This window comes from Uloborus diversus, chromosome 8, assembly GCF_026930045.1.
Source record: "Uloborus diversus isolate 005 chromosome 8, Udiv.v.3.1, whole genome shotgun sequence".
NCBI lineage: Eukaryota > Metazoa > Arthropoda > Arachnida > Araneae > Uloboridae > Uloborus > Uloborus diversus.
Genome location: NC_072738.1, coordinates 75,718,089 through 75,734,690, shown reverse-complemented (window position 1 = coordinate 75,734,690; position 16,602 = coordinate 75,718,089).

Below are 16,602 nucleotides of genomic sequence, written 5' to 3'. Positions count from 1 at the left end.
TGCTGATTAAACTCCCAAAGGTGCGAATAAGTATGGACGGTGGAGCTTTGCAAGAATTGCAATCAAGTGAGACGCTTGATACTTACCTGCAACTCTGGCTTAGCTTTGGCCATTTTTGCAATACTGCTTTTGCTACTGTCTTGATTAATCAGGAAGGTGCAAAGCTGTTATATTATCACTACCTAAGATTACTCTGAAGTTGTTCAGACACGACTGGCTTTAAATGGGAAGATTTCTCGATTTTTTAGAGAGGTTGCAACTGAATTTTATTGAAAAACGTTACTGGTTTTTGCGAGATATGCTACTGGCAGAAAATTGGGCACATCAGCTGCCTATTTTTTTCCAGGAACGTTAATGAATCGTTTTTTACAGTATAAACTGTTTTGTCGTTTTATTTACAGTCGACACAACACATTTACAAAGTTTAAAAAAATTGCTTGAAAAACAGCTGAAACAACGAGACGAATTAGCATGAAAATACGTTTGATAGTTAAGACTTTTCAACGAAATGCGGGGACGTTTTTTCACACGGACTACACTGTGACAACGATTCAGATACGTTCCTGGACAATAATGGGCAGCTGATGTGCCCAATTTCTAACAGTAACATATCTTGAAAAAACCAGGAATGTTTTCCGTTAAAATTCCGTAAGTTTCCTGAATGTATCCTGAAAGCCTCCTGAAAAATTCAGAAACCTTACCGTTTAAAGCCGGTCGTGTTTATGGAACTGTAGAGCGAACTTTTGTCTCGTAAACTTTGATGAGTATGAAAAAAGCTTCCTGACACCTTCGTGATTTGTCCAAAAAGTTCCAAAATCTGGATTGGAAACATGGCCAAAGCAAAGACAGAATTGCAAGAAAGTATCAGGAATTTCACTCTCCGGCAATTGCTGAGAAAGCTAAACAGTCCATGGACATTGTCGCTCCCTTTTGAAGCTTTATCAGTCCGGGCGGGTAGTATGCGAACTTCAGCCGATACGCTTTATGCATACGCTTAGTTAATTTTTAAACTGGGATCTAAAAATATTTTTTTACAATAGCGAGAAGTCCGCTTTCATGCAACTTGTAGCAATTCAGAAAACTTTTTGACAAAGATACTTCATTTTTTTAGGAAGTGGATGAAAACCATTGAAATCCCGAAACGTTACACGGAAATAATCAGTAATGTTTTGGATTTTTTTACAGTGTACCTAAGACTCAATGGTTTTATTCAAATATAAAGAGGGAAATTAAGTAGAATATTGTGTAATGTAGTAGAGTTGATTATACTTGATGATTGCAAAAAAAAAAAAAAAAAAAAAAAACTTTCCCTTCCAGAAAGTTAAGGAAGAAAGATGCAAAAAGAAAAATAAATCGAATAAAAAAAGTCCTTTTGATCAGTCGAAGAAAGACTCCGGATCATGAAAAAGAGGGGATTGAATCATTATCCAGTTTGGTATGACAGCCATTTGTGGACTCAAGCGTTTTTCAGAAGTTTCTCCCAGACAACCCCCCCCCCCCCCCCTTTTTCCTACCTACCCATGAATGCTTAAAAAATATTGGCTGGATTTAGCCATTATCACGTCTCTAGATGTCGAAAAATGTATGAAATAAATTTAAAAACTTGTCAATTTTTTCTTGAAGCCCCTAAACATTGACTAACCATGAAAATCTTTTTAAAAAATCGAAATATTTTACGTCTTCAAAGTACTAAACTTTCGAAATTAGTTGCAAGGAAGAGTAAATTAATAATTTATGTGAACGTGACTTTTAAATATTATAAATTTCTATATTCAGCCATTACCTTTTTGAGTACATTCTTCCCATATTAAACTGTTAGTGGACTCCAAAAATGTTACTGATATTTTTAGAAGAATATAATTGTTGAAATATAATCATGAATAGTAGCAAAACAACCCAAATCTAAAACGCATATTGATGTTTGCGTTTATATATATTATCCTTTAAACTGCCCATTGTCTTTTTCTTCTGTCATAATTTTAGTGCAGCTTATTATTACTTGAAATTTTCTGTCAAATTAATGGTTTATCAATCTTATTTATTAAAAAGAACATATTTTCTGATTTGAACAAAGGACAATTATCTTTTTACAAAAAAATCATGTAAATCACGTCATAGATGTTCTTTTCCTAATAAAGGAAATAACAAACTTTTGCTTCCTAAAAGAAATGGTTTTATTGTTAAAAAATAAATTAATCAGTTTTATTACGTGCTCCTACTTGAATCATTTCACTAAAAAGGTCATTTTTTCTCTTTTCTTTACTTCCGCATCCATTTAAGGTTATTTGCTGAATGTTGCTATTAAACTTAAAAAAACGGAATAATTTTACTAATTACTCCTTCTCTAAAAAGGAATGTAGCTTGAGGAAATTCAACTTTTTTTCTTTTATAAGAAAGTCATATACTCTTCCAAATAAACTCCATTCGGATATTATTTTGGTAATTAATTAAAAAAACTGATTCATGAAAAAAAATGAGATGATTTTGAATAGCGTAATTTAGGAAGAAAATATAAAAAGAAAAACATTTTGCTTTTTTTTTTTTTAATAAACTGACTTTATTTTTCTGGGATGTTTTTTGAAACCATGCGTAAAATTTTCCAGTTTCACAAAAGTTTTTTTTTTCGAGCGATACTGTCTATTATATCTATAAAAAACATAGCAAATATTGGAATTGATTTCATTAGAATATTTTCTACTGCATCATAAACCTTTAACTCTTCAAAGCACGAATGAGTGAACGTCACGTGAATTACACACATACACATCAAATCCTTAAATTTGGCTACGATTTCATTTTTGCCTCTTTCATTAATTTTTATTTAATTTATTTTAAGGTTTTAAGTCATTTTGAATTTTGTTTTGAATAGCTGAAATTTTTGGAATTCACTATTTAATAAATTTTTTAAAGATGCTTTCGAGTTTATTTCTGAGAATTTATTTGCTATACTCTGAATCTATTATTTTAACTATCATTTTTTAAATGATGTATAATTTTCTCTTTTTTTTTTAAATTTTTTTTAGTTTGCACGATTTGCTTCCATCTGTTTAGTATTGATAATTTCAATACTTATCATCCTTATATTGTCATGTCTTTGGAATGAAATGAATGATTTAACTACATTAGCTATTAAATGATCAAACTAGGAGCGGATACAGAAAATTCTTTTGGATAGTTCACAAGAAATTGAATATCCCCTCCCCCCCCCCCCCCCCCGTCGCCGCCTTCGATGTTTCATAACAAAGTTTCAATGACTTTATTTTTAAACGTGCGTGTTTCTTATTTTTATTTATTTTTTTAGGATTCCTTCAGGTCAATGAATCTTCTTCTAAGTACGTGTATATCATGCACTAATGTACTTTGAATGTGGGCGGAAAACATCTTTAACGTTTCAAGCCATTTAAATACTAAACTCAATATAATGTCACCGAGATGCTAGACTATAACTAGACTATGAGCGGTTTCACTTAGGAACATTGTCATAATAATTATAACACAAGCGCAAGGTTATTTACTGAAGAACTCAGAAACTATTTCTGTGTGTATTTCAAAACAGTTGCTGATTTGTTCTTAAAGTCATGATACAGTTGAGATAACATATTGATACTACATGCCGTTTCCATTAAAATCGTGGCTTTTCCAAGAAACTACCATATGATTTCTTTCATTTTGCATTTTTTATAAGGCGAAAAAGAAATCAATTATTTCGCAAATAGGTTCCTGAATTAAAATGACTCTTTTAGGTGTACCTTGACATTAAAAAAATGTTAATTATTGATTCCATCAAAGAAGAATTAGTGGGAGAATCCCGATAAGATGGTCCCTTGAATTTGAAACCAGTGAGTTAAATGTATTCCGCAACTCTGGGCCTCTGACTCCAGCAATACATCTTTAACAAACAAAAATGCTTTTATTCAAAATATGCTGTGTGTGTTTTGTGTTCTTTTTAATTACCTACGTAAAAAAAATGCAAAAGAAGGGGGGGGGGGGGGCAAATCCGCTACTTTTTCAAACCGCTCTTGATGAGTCTTCATCAGCTGACCTTATAACGTGCTGGATTTTGCATAAAAAACATTTAATAGATCAATGAAAATTGAAAACTTTCAAAAATCGAGATTTTAAATCATAACAAAATGAAATCAAAAATTTACCTAACGCGTGAATATCAATGGCTGTCCCTCCCCTTTTCCATTTCTAATTATATGAGGGGGGTGGAGTTTATTACATAGTACTGTGCCTTGGATATGCTTTAATAAACATATTTCTTCTAAAATTGAAATGTGTTCTCTTTGCGGAAATTTTAAGCGAAATTTTCACTCCCAACCCACATTCGAAAGTTCTTTTATTTTTTGGCGGCTAGGTTGGGTGTATTTTGTTTTATTATTATTATTATTATTATTATTATTATTATTATTATTATTATTATTATTATTATTATTATTATTATTATTATTGTTATTATTGTGTGTCACTAAAGAAGTTTTTTTCTCACTTGGTGTTTCCTTTCGCAATTTTCACATTGACTTTTATTCCTGGTACATTTTCGATTGCTCTTTTTCAATTATATTTCATAATTCACACTTCCGGCCGCTTTAGCTTTTTTTTAAATTCTACTACTAGAGTTATATAATGTGGCACCGCATTTTATAAGACTACGGGGGTATATATTTTCCAGTAATTATTTATAAGGATTAACATTCGATTATGGATTAACATCGTAAAAACATTCGCAAGGTTTAGAATTGTGCATTGATGGAAGTACAATTTCGTGCGTAAAAATTTGCATTTTTGTCTAAATAATTTTTGAATCTGACAATTTGCTGTTCTGAAATTTCAAACCGAAAGAATATATATGAAATATCAAACATTTAATTGAAAAATAATAATCGAAAACAGTGTTCTTACTTTTTATTATCGTTCTGTACGTCACAGATTTTGTTGTATACTTGTAAAATAGTCACAGTCCCTCAGCTCGCGGTGCCTCATCCCTCCTTCCTGCGGCAATATGTAAAAAAACATGTAAAATAACATTAATACCACAATAAAAATTTAAAGAACTAAAAACTACCCTCCAAAAAAAAATGGAATAATCAAAAAGTCAAAAGACAAGAAAAAAAATCAGTATTTTGTACTTTTTAAGGTATTGTCAAACAACAGTAGCCCTGTAGAAGTCCCTTGTGCTGCCCCCTTTTGTGCTGTTCCCTTTTCATGATACATAATTTCAACCATTAGTTTATTCTGCATAATCTCAGGTAAAGTGAGCTCTGCTCCGGGATCTGTTAAATTAAACAACTTTAGGTCTAAAGCATAACAGCACCAGAAAGGAGTTTCTAAAATTAACAACCATATATAATTAATTTAAGGGTTATGACGACTGCTGGAAGTGGGACTCTTTCTCTGGATTTTTAAAAAAAAGAAAAGCAAAAAAAAAGCACTATTATTACAATCTCTTCGATTTATCTTTTTATAAATGAGGGTAAAATGTTCACATATATTATGTACTTAAATCTTATCGAAAACAAAATAGTCATATTTTGGATTTAGAGATTTTACTCTTCATTTATGAAAATATATACATATATATATATATATATATATATATATATATATATATATATATATATATATATATATATATATATATATATATATTACGTTTTCTAAAAATAACGGAAAATAATGAATGAGAGTTTGGTGGAACCCTTGATTTATCTCCGATTAACTCCTGGACCTCGCGGAACACAGTTTAAGAAACGCTGCTCTAGTGTATCAGACTCGCTGATGAACCTATACAGGGTGTTCCGTTTTAATCTGCAAAAAACCTCTATTTTCGCAACCGTTAGTCCTAGATGCATATTTCCAATACGGGCCCTAGGTCTCCGAACTTATATTTATAGAAATAATCTCCATTGAAAACTTTTATTGCTGACACATTTATTACTGACACATAAAATCTGACATTTGTGTGACCAAAACTCAAGGAGATTTTCCAGTTCAAAGTTTTAAGGGACCATACAGAATATAAGATTGGAACTTATCACCCTTTCAGAAGAATGACAGGTAGACAAAGTAAAAAAAAAAAATAGATATATAAAATTAATTTGAATTCTGAAATTTTGAATTCAAATTATGTTTTTCGCAATCACGAACTGAGACAGGTCCCTACTTATTGGAGTTATTCTTTCTTTCTAGAAACGGCTCCTATCCGCCCCAAGCCTGCCTCTCCTCCTGGGCGGTTACAATGTGCATAGTTGCGTGCGTGCGTACACCTGTGTGTATGTACGTAGGCGTGTGTGTGTGTATGTGTGTGAAGTCGTGTGTGTGTATGTGTGTGTATAAGTGTGAACGTGCGTGTGTGTAGGACATGGACGCATCCGACCAGGAGAAGCGGATGGCTCAAAACCGGAGCAGCCGCGCCGCGCCGCCAGCAGAGGACGGTGGGCGGTGGTGATGCAGAGGTTTCTGCTACAAGTTGAAAAAGGCACGGACACCAAAAACGGTCAAATGAGAACAATAAGCAATCGTGATTGCTGAAAAAAAAAAACAAGGTATTTATATTTTTCATTGCTATTCAGAAATTCATGCAAATGTTATGTCGTGATACGCACACACACTGCGAAACCCCGAAAATTTGAAAAACCACACTGCCAGCACATAATTTTAAACACTTGTTAACTGCTATATTTCCTCCAAAAGGTGTTAATGACGGTGAGTGTAAAGTGGTGTAAGTCCCAAAAACGCTGCGTTTCATGTATCAGTGTATATTGGTCGTATTAATTTGAAACTTTTTGTGTTGGAATTGTTTTCCAACGGAGATTATTTCCCTAAACATAATTTGGGGGACCTGAAGCCCGTATAAAAAATTAAATTTTGTATTTTTGGACACATTTTTATTTTCGCTTCGAACTTTCAATATCTTAACTCCGCATCTGATTTTGAACATTTTTGCAACTGGAAGTATGCATCTAGGACTAACGGTTGTGAAAATAGAGGTTTTTGCAGGTTAAAACGGAACACCATGTATAATCGGTGTTGTTTCTATTTTTCTTCAACTTCTGACTCAAACATATATATATATATATATATATATATATATATATATATATATATATATATATATATATATATATATATATATATATATATATATATATATATATATATATATATATATATATATATATATTAACAATGCGTGCGTGCATTGTTCAATCTTCTTTTTGGTTTCTATGATGGAGGGCTTCTCAGCTATTCCTCCTTCTCCTCGCGGTGCATGATCCGTAAAATTGGACTTGATTTGTAAACAGCTTTGCAACTGCTAAATACAAAACCATTGCGGAATTATGGCGCATAAAATTTTAAATAGAGACGGTCCCCGATGGGAGATCCCGGGAGGTCAGTATGACCTTCAAAAACACCCTTATTCGGCAAATTTTGTCTTTTGAATTAGCAGATTTGGATACATAATTACGCTTTTGAAATTTTTAAATGCCCGAATGTCCATTTTTATTAGAGATACGTTGTGCAAAACCTTATTTTATCATTCGGTAAATTTTGGAGTTCCTTTCGTCAAATAGAGAATTTAGCCCCTCCGAAAACTTTAAGTTCGGGACATCTGTGTAAAGATCATAGATGCTTTAAAAATATTATTAGCCCTAATATCTCTTTCTATTTTTTTTCTCTTTTTTGAACAATGAAATCTTAATTTTATGAAATGCTCGTCTGTTTCTCTTTCCCGGCGCTTTCTGCTTATTAAAGAAGTCTTGCGCAATGGGGTTGTTTCCTTTAGTCAAAAGTAGTACTTTTAGTCGCTGAAATTGATAGAATAAGCAAAAAAAAAAAAAAAAATGACATGGACAGAGAAAATTCTTTCATTTTCCCAACAAATATTTTTTAATTAATTTTTTTAAGTGTCCGATTTTTCAAAGAAGGCGTGGTCTTGATGACGTCACAAATGATGATCTTTGGCGCATCTTTGTACCGCGTTTCCACGTTATGATAATCAAGAAGCGAATTAAAATTGCTCTCTACGCTTGCTATCAACCATATCGTCGCCATTACAAGTGAGTAAAGATGCGAATTAAATATTTTGCTCTGTGAATGGCAACACAGGATGGCATTTCATCATTTGGGATGTCATCGGCAAGAAATGTAAACAATGAAAACGCACCAATTGAAGTATTTTTTTAAAAATATTAAACTTAAACAAATTATTTAAAAAATGGTTAGATCCTATGTTTTTAAGCATGTTCTTTCAGAAAAGAACACTTTTACAATTTTGGAAACGACCCCATTATAAATGCCAAGTAATTCGATACCATGGAGTCGACATCTCAGTGGAAACATTCGATGAAGCGGCACAGACTGCCATCTGGCGGCAAGAATCTGAAATCCTCCTTTTGAAGCGGAGCGAAGTAGAATATTAATTCGGAAAATCTACAGAGAATGTAATTCTCCAGCTTCTAAGTATAACGGAATTAAACAAATCGAAAGAGCCGTGCTTTTTTTTCCTTCTGAAGATCATAGTTGTTAGAGCACGTAAATCTCTCAACGGGTAGATTTAAAAGTAATAAAATTCAAATCCGTGAATTTGCTTAAAATATATTTTGCGTTAAGCGAGGGAATATGCTGATTGCTATGCACAGAGTAGCTTCAAATGAATGTTGCTGTGAGCACAATTACTGTCAAAAGTTGCGAAATGGTTATTGTTTCGCACCATGGAGTTATTATGCTTACAAACCAAAGCATAGAGTACTCAAATAAATTAAAAACTGCGATCTATTCACTTTTTGAATTATGTGAAATATGCTTTTGGAATAAAAAGGGAGTTCGGTGTTAGTATTTTTAATTCGGTAAATGGAATCAAAGCTACAAAATTCTATGCTTTATTTTCTCAGAAGATTATTTTCTCATATATTTATTTAACGACAATAATCACTACTGCAAAAGTACTTAGTTTCACGAACACTAATTTTTACGTAAATGAAAGTATGAGAGACTTCGAGAGTTAAAAATTTGTCCGAGTTTTATATAAAACTAGTTGTACCCGCACAGCTTTGCCCGAAGTAGAAAATTAAAAGGTCATTTGGTTCGCCTGTATATTTACAAATAATGGATGATGAAGTTCTCGCCAATTTCCTAAATTAATTTTGCTCGCCCATAACATGGTAGTTTGCTCGTCCACGTTATGATAATTTGCTCGTCCATGTTATGATAATTTGCTCGGTAAACTGTTCTTAAAATTGCAATAGAAAAAGAACAAAATTAAATTTTCGAAAAATCTTTTCGTGGCGCACCCTCCGATGCTACAAACTAATTTTGTGCCAATTTTCATGAAAATTGACCGAATGGTCTAGGCGCTATGCGCGTCTCAGAGATCCAGACAGCCAGACATCCAGAGATCTAGACTTTCATCTAGGCTTTATTATTAGTAAAGAAGAACAGAAAGTTGAAAAAAAAATACACCGAGAAGTAATATTTTGCAAGATTTGATCTTCCTGTGATTACGTCGGATTCGCGAAAATTAAAACATCGTGAAAATAAGCGCTTTTACAGAATTTAGGTTTAGAATTCTATTTGGGGTTATATAAATCTATCATTTTTCTTGTATTCTTCGATAGGAACATTTTAATTTCACAAAAATACTAGCGCAGTTATTATCCTCTCACGCACACTGCATTTAAATTACCCTCCACACACAATCAGCAGCTATAATTTATATTAAATGGTCAGAATTCTTATGAAGACTTACAAAATGTTAGAAATGGATTCACTCATACAATATTTACAACGTATGCGAGTTTTAACGCTTCTCTTACGATTATCTTTTATTTTTCAGTCTACACAAAACTATTTTATGACGGCTAATTTCAAAAGCGCATCCAGGAATTACCTTCTCAGGGAGGTTGGCCATAACAGTCTTTACATGTATATACATACTATACTAGGATTTGCAGTGTATGCCAAAACCAAGGGTATCGGTGGGGATTGACCTTGTCACTGGCAAATTTAGTTTTATACAGCGCAACTTGAAAAGAATAAAGACTCAAGAAAGAAACTTTTCCATTAGACCATTTTCTTAAATTGTTGCGATTTGTAATTTATTGTTATTTCATTCATAACAGTTCTTAATTTTTGTAATGCCCCTTAAAAATGGTCAATACTATTCTTTTTGTTTATTTCATGCAGTTTTTGTGCTAGCCTTTTAAGGTTCTTACAAATTTTGATAAAATTTTGGTCAAATTAGGTTTTAATCAAAGTTGCATCCATCGGCAACTTTGCTAACTATAACTTGTATCTTTATTCCATATTAAAATAGCAATTTTTCAAGAAGTATCGAAGCCATATAGATCTCAAATGCAGATATAATTTTCATTAAAAAATAGTTTGAACTCCAGTCATATAGGCGAAAATTCACCTCCTGGTGAGCTACTGTGCAAAATAAGCACAGATATGCTATACTGAATTCACATTGCTTGAAAAATAAAAAAGAAAGTAAATCCGCTGTTACTGGTGTTTAGATTGTGTGGGATTTCCTAAAACCATTTCCGCTTCAACGGAGTAATAATGAATGCATTCGAAATTAAACATAAGGATTTTTTTCTATGGATAAAAACATAAACGGCGACAGGAAAAATTTATTTGGTCTGTTTTTTTTTTTTTTTTTTTTTTTTGTTGACTTGCGAAATGTGGTGTTGCATAATTGACGTACATAATTTTTTGATGGCTTTACTTAGAAATTTCTGAAACAATAGCTATAATTTAACGAATTGACTGATCATATCAGATTATCATATTACGACTGTAGTGTAGTTTATATAAAAATGTATGTTATATAAAAAAATTCCGATGTTTTTTGGTTAATGTAACAACACCATCATTGTTTTGATTTTTTACAAATATAAGACAACTAAGTCTAAATATCAGTTACCGTATTCAGTTCAACAATGACTGTTTCAGTGAAATTTAACGTTCCGTATTTAAAATAATTGAATAAGCCTTCACGTTTTGGCAAAATCTGAATTCACTTCGTTACTCTCACTGTGGCGCAACCGCTTGTTTAATTCCTCAAAAATTTATCAATGCCAAATTTTTAAATCTTTCTAAAAAGAGTGGTGACTATTTCTTTTTTTTTCTTTTCTCCGTCTGAAATTAACATTTATAATTAAGTCTCTTCAATCTTAGGCAATTAACCACTTAATGAAGAATGGAATCCGAATACGCAAATGTGTTACTTTTCACTGTAAAAACGATTCAGAAACGTTCCTGGAAAATAATAGGCAGCTGATGTGCCCAATTTCAGTCAGTAACATATCTTACAAAAACCAGGAACGTTTTCTGATAAAAGTCAGTAACCTTTCTGAAATATTAAGAAATCTCAACTATTAAAGCCAGTCGTAAACTATCTAGAAAAATTAAATAGGTTTAATTTATTTGATTAGAACCTTCCCGATTTACCAGGAAAGCTCCAGAAATATTGGAGCAACCACGGCCAAGCTACGCGAAAATTGCAAGCAAGAACCAAGCATATTTCTTGCCTGCAATTCCTGCCTCGCAAAGCTGTAGCTATCCAGTGACTTATTTGCTCCCATTGGAAGCTTAGTCAATCCGGAAGGACCATAAACAATCTAAAGCCGAAACACTTAATAAACACGCTCCGTCAATATTTAAACTGGTAGCAAAAAATATTTTTCACACCAGTGCAAGGTCTGCATTCGTGCACCTTTTAGGAATTCAGGAAACTTTTTTGCGAACATACTTGATTTTTTGGGGAAATAGGTGAAAACTTCTGAAATTAGGAAACGTTCCACGGAAATAACCAGTAACGTTTCGGAATTTTTTTACAGTGTTTAATATTCCAGACAAAATGTAATTGAATTGTGCTTGTAGAGGGAAAAACTCCGTAAATGGCATTTTCCTGGTTTACGTAAACTGCGAATAACTGTATTTTTCATTGAGAACATCTTGTCTGTAAGTAAAGCTGTAAGCAGATTTCTTGTCCAGCTTTGTTAAATGCATTTCTGTCGGTTCTGAACTCCAAATGAAAAGAAACACGAATTTTCTTACAGTAGAGATACAAATCTCCGATTCCTTTTCCAACAGTAGTGGGGCTGAAGAATAAGGAAACCTAAACTACCATTTTTCTTCCAACGGTTTACTTTATTGCCAACAAGGGAATGATAAAATTCCTACTTTATCACTCTTATGCCTCTCACAAGAATCGGAACTGTTCGAAAACCCGGATGTATGACCTAGAGTAAGTGCCAAAAAGGGACGAGGGAATCCTGCAACAACTTACTGAATCGTAGAATAGTTCAGGGAAATTTAACCCTTCTTCGATGTGTTGAACATTGTGAAATAAATTAAAGCGTTAAGTGGATGTAACCACTTTCGTCTAACTACTGTAATTGGAGATTATATGTTCTTTTAGTTCTTAATTGTTGTAATTAGTGTTAAATTACCTATATTGCAATCACATTTCACTGTTAAAAATCACCTGCTTAGAAATGAAAATATTTATCTTCTCATTTTTTCCAAGCAGTTTTGACTTAGAAATAAGTAAATGTCGAATTTTCATTCAAGTAAGCAAACCTTCTCAGAAATAACGTATGCGCAAAGAGGAAAGCGGGAGCTGAATTTCCCACTGTCTCTCACTAGAGATTTTTCACTGTTGTAAAAAATTTTTTTAGATCCCAGTACAAGCGTATTTATAAAGTGTATCGGCTTCAGTTCGATTTCAGCACGTCTTGTTTAAACTCCCAAAGGGAGTCCATGGACTACTTATCTTTGCAAAAATTACAGGCTAGCCAAATACCATTCTCACATATGGTAGAGACAAATGCTTATATTTTAGAAATTCGTATTCTTAAACCAATTCGACATGCTCTCATTTTTGAAGCAGCACTATTCACAGAATACCGTCTGTGCTTATTTCTGAGTAGAGCGGTAATTCAAAAATGAGACTCGTTTTTAAGAAGAGGGTATAGTACAAAAGTAAGAACTCTTGCTTTTCAATTGTAAGCTAAATTGTCTCGGAGTCATTTTAAATAAGTGATGTTCTCAAAAATAAGTAATTTTGTTTCAATTTTAAGAAATTTGTTTTAACAGTGTTCGCAGCATTTACAGATACTTGTAGGTCTTAATTTGTTGAATAAGTGTAGCTCTTGACTTTTTGACTTTTTTGGATCATTGTAGCTCATAACTTTTGTGATCACTGCACTGCATATCATCATATTTTTGCTTATTATAGCTGATAACCTCTGTGATTCGTTTTTACACTGTAAAAAAATTCCGAAACGTTACTGGATATTTCCGTGTTACGTTTCGGGATTTCAATGGTTTTTATCCACTTCCTGGGAAAAAAAAGTATCATTGTCAAAAAGTTTCCGGAATTGCTACAAGTCGCACGAATGCAAACTTTTCACCGATGTGAAAATATTTTTAGTTCCCAGTTTAAAGAATAACTGAACGTATTTATAAAGTGCATCGGCTTCAGCTCAGGTACGGCCTGTCTGTGGTAAATAAGCTCTAAGTATGGACTACGTTGCTTTGCAAGAATTGCAGGCGAGTAAAATTTTCGTTACTTGCCAGCAATTCTTGCTAAGCTTTGGCCATGTTTGCAATGATGCTCTTGGAATTTCCTTGATGAATCAGGAAGACGCCGAGCTATTATATTATACCTTCTTAAGTTTACTTGAATTTTTCAGAAACACGACTGACTTTTAACGGGAATATTTCTGAATATTTTAGGAAGTTTTTAGGATAATTTCAGGATGATTACTGAATTTCAACAAAAAAAACGTTCCTGGATTTTGCAAGATATGTCACTGGCAGAAATTGGCTGCCCATTATTTCCCAGGAACGTTCCTGAATCGTGTTTACAGTGTAGATGCTTAAAATTTGTTTTAAAATAATATGAAATTGCTATCACAGTCGAATCTCAACATTTACAGGTCACTATAGCTTTGTGATCATTGTAGCTCATAATATCGTCGCCTCAGAGCAACAGTAAAACATGTAATCCCAGAAATAACACTAAGATGTCCTACTGTTGCTCTGAGGCGACGATATGTCTGATTCGTTTGTCGAATGCCGAGTTCCAATCGGTACACTAAAAATTGTTTACCCTTTCATAGCTTTTGGGGCACATTATTGTGTAATACTAGGCTTGCCAGACGTACAGGTAATACATGGACAGTCCCGCTTTGCAAACAAAATCCCGGTGTCCCGGCCGGTTTACTTCACGTCCCGGAAAAACTAAATTTGATCACAAGTGACGAAAAAAGGCTAAAAATACTGAAATGTAAAGGATTATTAAGATAATTGTTTTATCATTTGTAACATTGACTTGTAAAATTAATACCGGGTTCGCTTGTGAGGATTTTTACAAGACTAAAACCAAAAAAGACTGCCTAAATAAGTCCGATAAAATGAAAAGTATATCTAAATATTGTTCAATTTTTTGTTTCTCATTCAAAGTTTTTTACCAACTAAAATAAATTGTAAAATATTTAGTAAATATTAGAAGTGAAATGTTCAAATTTTATCTTCTTAAGTTATTTTTATTTTCTTTGTTTTAGTTTCAAAATTAGTAATTATTTATCCATAGCGTTGAGAACAAAAAACCCTATAAAACATTCCAAAACTCAACCACAAGTGTGTAACCTTTTGAATACTAGTGGCACCCTGGGGGAGGGGAGACATGCCGGTGTCCCGATTGAACATTTCAGAAATCTGGCAGGCCTATGTAAAACAAACCCTAAAACAGAAAAAAATAAATAAATAAATAAACAAATAAATTTAAGAGTTTTATCTTTTTTTTTTTTTTGCTTTATAGTTGTTCGTATTATTAGTCGCGATTGCTCGTGCTCGTAGCAGATGAACTCCACAGTTTTTTTTATAAATGTATCTGGAACTCAAGAACTGTCTGGTTTCAACAAAAATCTCCTGGATTTAAGCTTAGATAACAAGTATGCATTGCTCTGGAGATGGAAAACAGCCGAAGTGTAAAATCCGCCTTTGAAAAGATGAAACTTAGGGAAAGGTGAAACTGGGTTTTTCTTTCATACGTTGCTATTTCTTCCCTTTTTTTTTTCATTTTGCAGAAGAGCGGAAAAAAGCTAAGGATAGGCTGCGATTGGTAAAAAAACATCTGTCTCCCTATGCGCGAGGGACTTTGAAAACGGATTCCATTTATAAGCAAATGAGATCTAAACGAAAAGGGTTGGGTAAAAGTTAAAGCTAAGGGGTATAAATATAGATAACAGGTACAAGTTTTGGAAATGATATATGTAAATAGGATAAGCTATTACATATTAGTAGATTTAGTAGAAAACATGAGTGCCTTTAACGCTGGATAAGGATGTTAAATGCAGTGATAACCTGAAACTAATTAGCTAATAGCCGATGATTTTTCCCAAGTAAGTTCTTACGCATTCTTTATTTATTTCGAACAAATTAGATTCACTTAATATAAGTCTTGTGACATTAAAAAATAAAAAAAAGGAAGAGAGAAACAAGGAAACAAAGAAAAAGTGAAAAATACTGATTTCTATCTTAACAGATGTCTGTCGAATTGCACTAAAAACGTAGTTTCTAGAACAAAATCAACTGCAGATTTGAGACCAACAATGCGAAAATTTCAAAGGTTTGCTAAAACTTGTACAGGGGAATAAAAAAAAACTGTTTTCTCCAGTGTTTTCAATAAAATTGATTTAATCAGTATATAAGATAGAAAAACTATTTGATTATCCATAAATACAACGAAAGTGTGTCTATCTGAAGTATGATATGTTGCCAGAGATCAGCTAACAGATCTTTTAGTTCTTCCAACGAACACTACTAAAACTAACACAGAGGTTTATGTACCGCTTTTCTCTGCAGATGCCGTGACATGTACTACCACACACACAAAAAACTTCCATCACCTTTTTTCTCCTGTTTTTTTTCCCTCGATTAAATATACCAACGGTGGCAACTTATGTAAATTAATTGCCGATCTACTTTCAAAGTTCACTAAGATCGACTTCCGAGGTGAGGTGGTGAGGGGAGGGGGTGCTTCGCTCTACCACTGCTGCTCTTATTTAAAATAATGTTTCCCCCTCTTAAAAGTTGTAAAACATACATGCCATGATTTATCTTATTATCATTATTATCTTCAATTCCAAAAAGGAAACAACCAGGAAATGTTGTGGATGTCCACTGGTGTTCACTTTTGATTTAAACTTCCGCAAAAGGCCTGAAGCTAAAACAAAAAAGTGCTCTCAATTTTCTATCAATAGTTACATAAATCAATAAAAATGCATTTAAACTCATGCACGAAATACTGCAGTATGCAACAATATATACTTCTGAGTATGACGCTGTTCTTAAGTGTTCATTGCTCATTCATTGGTCCAATCAGCTAATTTATTTTTTTTCTCTATTTTTTTCCGCATATGAATTTTTACATGCACGTTGAATTACTCTACAGGCAAAAGTTATTTTCTCAGTGTCTTTTTGTAGTTTTGTACAAAATATTGGGTAAGAAGTATGGAAAATATTTATGTTTTAGTAGATCAATTCAAAGCAAAATTCTTTGCTTTCCAATTCAAACAAATGCTA